Below are 6,000 nucleotides of genomic sequence, written 5' to 3' on the forward strand. Positions count from 1 at the left end.
ACTTGGTTTCAAATCCTGTTTTTATTATTCATCAGCATTGTGACCTTAGTGAAGTCCCTTGGTCTCTCAGTGTTTCAGTTAACACCTCGGTCAATAGAAGTGTTGAACTAGATAGTCCGTCAAGTTCTTTTTCTTTTCTTTTTTCTTTCTTTTTGCTAAGGCAGTTGGGGTTAAGTGACTTCCCCAGGGTCACAGAGCTAGGAAGTGTTAAGTTTCTGAGATCCCTCTGATTTTAGGGCTGCTGCTCTATCCACTGAGCCACCTAGTTGCCCCCATCAAGTTCTTTCTGCTTGAAATCTAATTCTCTTCCTCATGGATGAATTTCCTGGAAGTTAAATCTTTTAGAAGAAGAGCATCTGATCAGTTTTTGACTTGTCTTGTCAGTTTCACCCCTCTTAAAGTGGAGGAAGCAATGAAGGGAACTGCTATTCTGGACTTCATTCTGCCCTGCAAGGAAAAAATGGTTGGTGATGCGAATGTCAGGGGAATCTTGGGATAAAACAAATATCACCTTCTTTCATTCTTTCATGGATGTGTCATCTGATTCATATGAATTCTCTCTGCAGTGCTTCAGATTGTAACTAATCTATACCTGTTCCAGTCTATGCAACCTCTGATCATCTCTTCCTGTAAGGCCTCCACAGGGGGCCCATCCAGTGCACTTGGGGCTTTTCCTCTAGATCTCTTCACATTGTGTATCCTATTATCGTGATTTGTCATCAACAAATAGGGGTTAGTTTGTCATCTTTTTTGCCTATATCTGTACGTCTTTAATTTCTTTCTCTTTTTGCTATTGGTAGTATTCCTAGGGCTATATCGAATAATATCAGGGACAGTGGGCATCATTGCTTTACTCCAGTATTTATCAGGAAAGCTTCCTCTCTCCATTGTATATGATTTTTGTTTTTAGATAGATATTTTAAAATTTTATTTTATTGAGAAAAGATTCCCTATGCTTATCCTGTTTTGTTGTTGTTTTAGCCTAAATGAGATTATATTTTGTCAAAAGCTTTTCCTATATTCATGATATAATTGTGTGGTTTGAGATGTTTTTGTCTTTATATGATTGTATCGATTGTTTTCGTATTATTCATCCATCTTTGCTCTCCTTTTATAAATCCACCTTGTTCATTATGAAGGATTTCTTGAATACATTACTGTAATCTGCTTGACAGGATTTTATTTAAAAAATTTAAGTCAATGTTCCATAATAACTTTGATCTATAGTTCCTCTGGCATTTCATCTTCTCTGGTTTAGGTATTGGGGCTGTATTTCTCTCATAAAAGGAGTTTAGCATAATGCATTTGTAAGAATTGTGATTTTTGAAATATATTGTTTGATGTAAGTGGCAGGACTCTAATATGGAATCACTTAAGCTAAGTGGTTCTAATGGTCATAAACATATAAGCAATGACAGACAGCATGTACTTTTCCACTGTTCTAACTCATTTGTCAAACATGTAAATGTTTCTGGTTCCTGCGTGGTTGAAGCTCCCTGCTGACTGGAACAGCTGCAGTCCAACACTCATTTCTGGGTTCTCCATTATGTCTTTAGACCCTCAGCCAATTTCTGGTTCCAATTAGAAAACTCCTCCATCAAAGTCTGATACTGATCTGGAGAATTTTCCCACCACATCTGGGTCTGATTAGGAATGATCCTTTCTATATCTGGCATAAATTAACTGTTCTTAACCAAGACCTTCTTTAAGATATAAAATCTCCCTGTTCAGACTCCACCAAGGTTTTGCAACTACACATCTTCACATGAGTAATTCTGGGCATGTGTGGCTGAATTTATGTCTGTTTGTACTGCTAGTGTGTGTGTGTGTGTGTGTGTGTGTGTGTGTGGTATGGGGTGCTTTTGTTTTTGCCTGCTTGCTACCCTGGCTAGTAATAAAGCCCATGCTTACAAGAATCCTGAGTACTATTTTTTTTAGTAAATTCTTGAACCTTTGAGGCCATATAATGAACTTTTCTCAGTGTTTAAGAATAATTTGTTTATCTATGATATTTTGGTTTAATTAGAATTATCATGTTAATCCATAAAGAAGATTTTTTTCCCTTTGGTGATCCTTTTATCTATATTGGCTTATTTATCTAGTTCTATTTCCTTTTATGAGACTGGATTATTTAAAATATCTGTTTAGTGTTCTGTTTTAATATTTTTTATTTTTGTTAGTCATCCTTTGTTTCTTTTTTTTTGTTCCCTTCCTTTGACATATAATTGTCCATAGTGAGTTCTTAAAATTCAATTTTTCTTCTGTTTTTTGTTTGTTCTTTCTGAACTGATAAATACTTTTGCTGTGTTATATTTGTAAAGGATGTGTTTCATATTTCTGCTTTTTACATTTATTTGCAATTTCTCTGTGTCCTAATACAGATTTTGGTAAAAGTTTCATACAGTACTGAGTTATGTGTGTATATGAATGCATGTAGATATGTATATAAGTAAATATTTATTAGTATTCTCATTCTGGTATAAGTCTTTTAAATCTAGTTTTTATGGGTTCATGGCCTAGGCATAAAGAATGAAATTATTAATAAATTAGAGGAACACAGGATAGTTTACCTCTCAGACCTGTGGAAGGGGACTTTATGACCAAAGAAGAACTAGAGATCATTACTGATCACAAAATAGAAAATTTCGACTATACCAAACTGAAAAGTTTTTGTACAAACAAAACTAATGAAGATAAGATTAGAAGGGAAGCAATAAACTGGGAAAATATTTTTACAGTCAAAGATTCTGATAAAGGCCTCATTTCCAAAATATATAGAGAATTAACTCTAATTTATAAAAAATCAAGCCATTCTCCAATTGAAAAATGGTCAAAGGATATGAAGAGACAATTCTCAGATGAAGAAATTGAAACTATTTCTAGTCATATGAAAAGATGCTCCAAGTCATTATTAATCAGAGAAATGCAAATTAAGACAACTCTAAGATACCACTACACACCTGTCAGACTGGCTAAGATGACAGGAAAAAATAATGATGATTGTTGGAGGAGATGCGGGAAAACTGGGACATTGATGCATTGTTGGTGGAGTTGTGAACGAATCCAACCATTCTGGAGAGTAGTTTGGAACTATGCTCAAAAAGTTATCAAACTGTGCATACCCTTTGATCCAGCAGTGTTACTACTGGGCTTATATCCCAAAGAGATTATAAAGAAGGGAAAGGGACCTGTATGTGCACAAATGTTTGTGGCAGCCCTCTTTGTAGTGGCCAGAAACTGGAAACTGAGTTGGAGAATCCATCAGTTGGAGAATGGCTGAATAAATTGTGGTCTATGAATAGTATGGAATATGATTGTTCTGTAAGAAATGACCAACAGGATGATTTCAGAAAGGCCTGGAGAGACTTACACGAACTGATGCTGAGTGAAACGAGAAGGGCCAGGAGATCATTATATACTTCAACAACAATACTATATGATGACCAGTTCTGATGGACCTGGCCATCCTCAGCAATGAGATCAACCAAATCATTTCCAATGGAGCAGTAATGAACTGAACCAGCTACGCCCAGCAAAAGAACTCTGGGAGATGACTAAAAACCATTACATTGAATTCCCAATCCCTATATTTTTGCCCACCTGCATTTTGGATTTCCTTCACAAGCTAATTGTACAATATTTCAGAGTCTGATTCTTTTTGTGCAGCAAAATAACGGTTTGGTCACGTATATTTATTGTGTATCTAATTTATATTTTAATATATTTAACATCTAGTGGTCATCCTGCCATCTAGGGGAGGGGGTGGGGGGGTAAGAGGTGAAAAATTGGAACAAGAGGTTTGGCAATTGTTAATGCTGTAAAGTTATCCATACATATAACCTGTAAATAAAAGGCTATTAAATAAAAAATAAATAAATAAATAAATCTAGTTTTTAGCAATGTGTTCTATTCTATTTTTTTTTTTTGCTTATCATTGTTAGATTTGTCCTTAGAGAAGAACATTAAAATATCCTATTATCATGTAATCGTCCATATCTTCTCCTAATTGACTTAATTTTTCCTTTATGAATTTAGATTCTATGTCATTTGGAATATATAAGTTTAATATTGTCACTGGTTTGTTACCAAGGATTCCTTTCAGCATAATGAAATTTCCTTGTTTATTTATATTTATATTGTGAATTTTTGCATTTTGCTTTGTGTATTAACATGATTATAACTCCTGGTTTGATTTTGGGGTAGTTTTTTTTTTTTAATTCACCTGCTGCATAGTAAACTTTGCTCCATCTCTCATTTATTCTATGTGTGCCTTTGTTATTTAGATGTGCTACTTGGATTTTTCTTTCTTTAGCCCATCTGTCAATCTCTTTTATTTTATTGGATTGTTTAATCCATTCACATTTTCAGTGTTATGAGACCTAGGTTTCTAATTCCATTCATTTGTATCTCTTGTATTGCTTTGTTTTTCTGATCAGAGTTTTTGTTCCTCTTTCTTTTTTAAGTAAATATTTTGTCCCTATGATTAGTTTTACTTATTCTACTAAATTTAAGGCAATCCTATTGTAACAGGTTTTCTTTCCTTTGCCTTCAATTCTCCTCATCTGACTGTCAACCTTATGCCTAGTTTTGGAGCTTTATTTAACTTACTGTTGTCTCATTATTTCTTCCTTTTATTTAATTACTTAATTCTTTCCTTCTTTTTTCTCTTTTTGCCTTTCTCCTCTACTCTAACATCTTTTTTGGCCAGTTTTTTTTTCTTTTTGTAATCTTTTTTCTTAAGAATGTCTTTGCCTGGGCAAGTCAGGAGGACCTGTGTTCAAATCCAGCCTCAGACACTTAATACTTACTAGTTGTGTGACCCTGGGCAAGTCAATTAACCCCAATTGCCTCATCAAAAAAAAAAAAAAGAGAATAATTCTTTGCCTTGTAATTTTAAAATTATTATTAATTCTCTGTTCATTCTATTTTTAAAACTTTTACTCTCTAATTCATGGTCTTTTATCTTCTTTAGTCTCTTTGTGCTCCTCTGTGAATTAAAGTTCCTAATATATCAAGTTTGAGTTCCTTCTTGAAATCAATTTGCCTTTGTAGATCTTGCCCTTAAATGTCCTTTTTAAAAAAAATAGTGTTTCACCAGCCCTGAAGTCAGGAGGACCCGAGTTCAAATTTGGTCTCAGACTCTTCACAATTCCTAGTGTGTGGAAAAGGTGAAGAACTTACAGACCAAGCACGTATTGATCAGAGACTGTTAGCTAAATTAATTGAAGCCTTAAAGGCCCCAGTTTTGGCTTCTTCGGAAGCATGTGATTTGAGATAAGGCCTGGACTGCATTCCATTGCCCAAAGAAGGATACTGGTGAGGAAGCTATACATCTACTACATTCCACTGACCAAATAGGGGAATAGAGACTTCTGTGACCAATCACACCATATAGAGGATGGGATTTTGGGGGCTCTTTGTCTGAAATGTATAAAAATTGTGAGTATTTTCAAGGGAGTGGCTCTCTCCTGCTGTGAAATTCGGCTTACAGACCAGGATTGGGGTTTGCTTCTCGAGATTCTAATAAATAATTCGACTTTTTATGAGTGGTCTCTAAGTAGTCGATTTGAGTAGGTCTCTTCGTCCCAAACATTATATGACCTTGGCAAGTCACTTAACCACAACTGCCTCAGCAAAAAATAAATAAAAAAATACATATAAAATAGTGTTTCATCCAAGGCAATCCCAATAAAATTTGAATAGGAAGTGCCATCTGCATCCCGAAAGAGAACAGTGGAGATTGAATGTAAATCAACACATGCTGTGTTCTCCTTTTTTGTCATTTTTTCCCCTTCTTTCATGGTTTTTCTCTTTTGATTTTTCTCTTCCGATGTGATTCATAAAGAAATGTGTATTTAAAAAGTTAATATGCATATAAAAATGAAATAAAATACATGTGGCAAAAAATAAAATTAAATTGTGTTTCACTCTTAAAAGTACCAATTTGTGAGAGAGATAAATAGTATAGAAGCATTGCCCCATAATAGGAATTCCCTTGTA

The sequence above is a fragment of the Sarcophilus harrisii genome, chromosome X (genome assembly GCF_902635505.1).
Source record: "Sarcophilus harrisii chromosome X, mSarHar1.11, whole genome shotgun sequence".
Taxonomy (NCBI): Eukaryota; Metazoa; Chordata; class Mammalia; order Dasyuromorphia; family Dasyuridae; genus Sarcophilus; species Sarcophilus harrisii.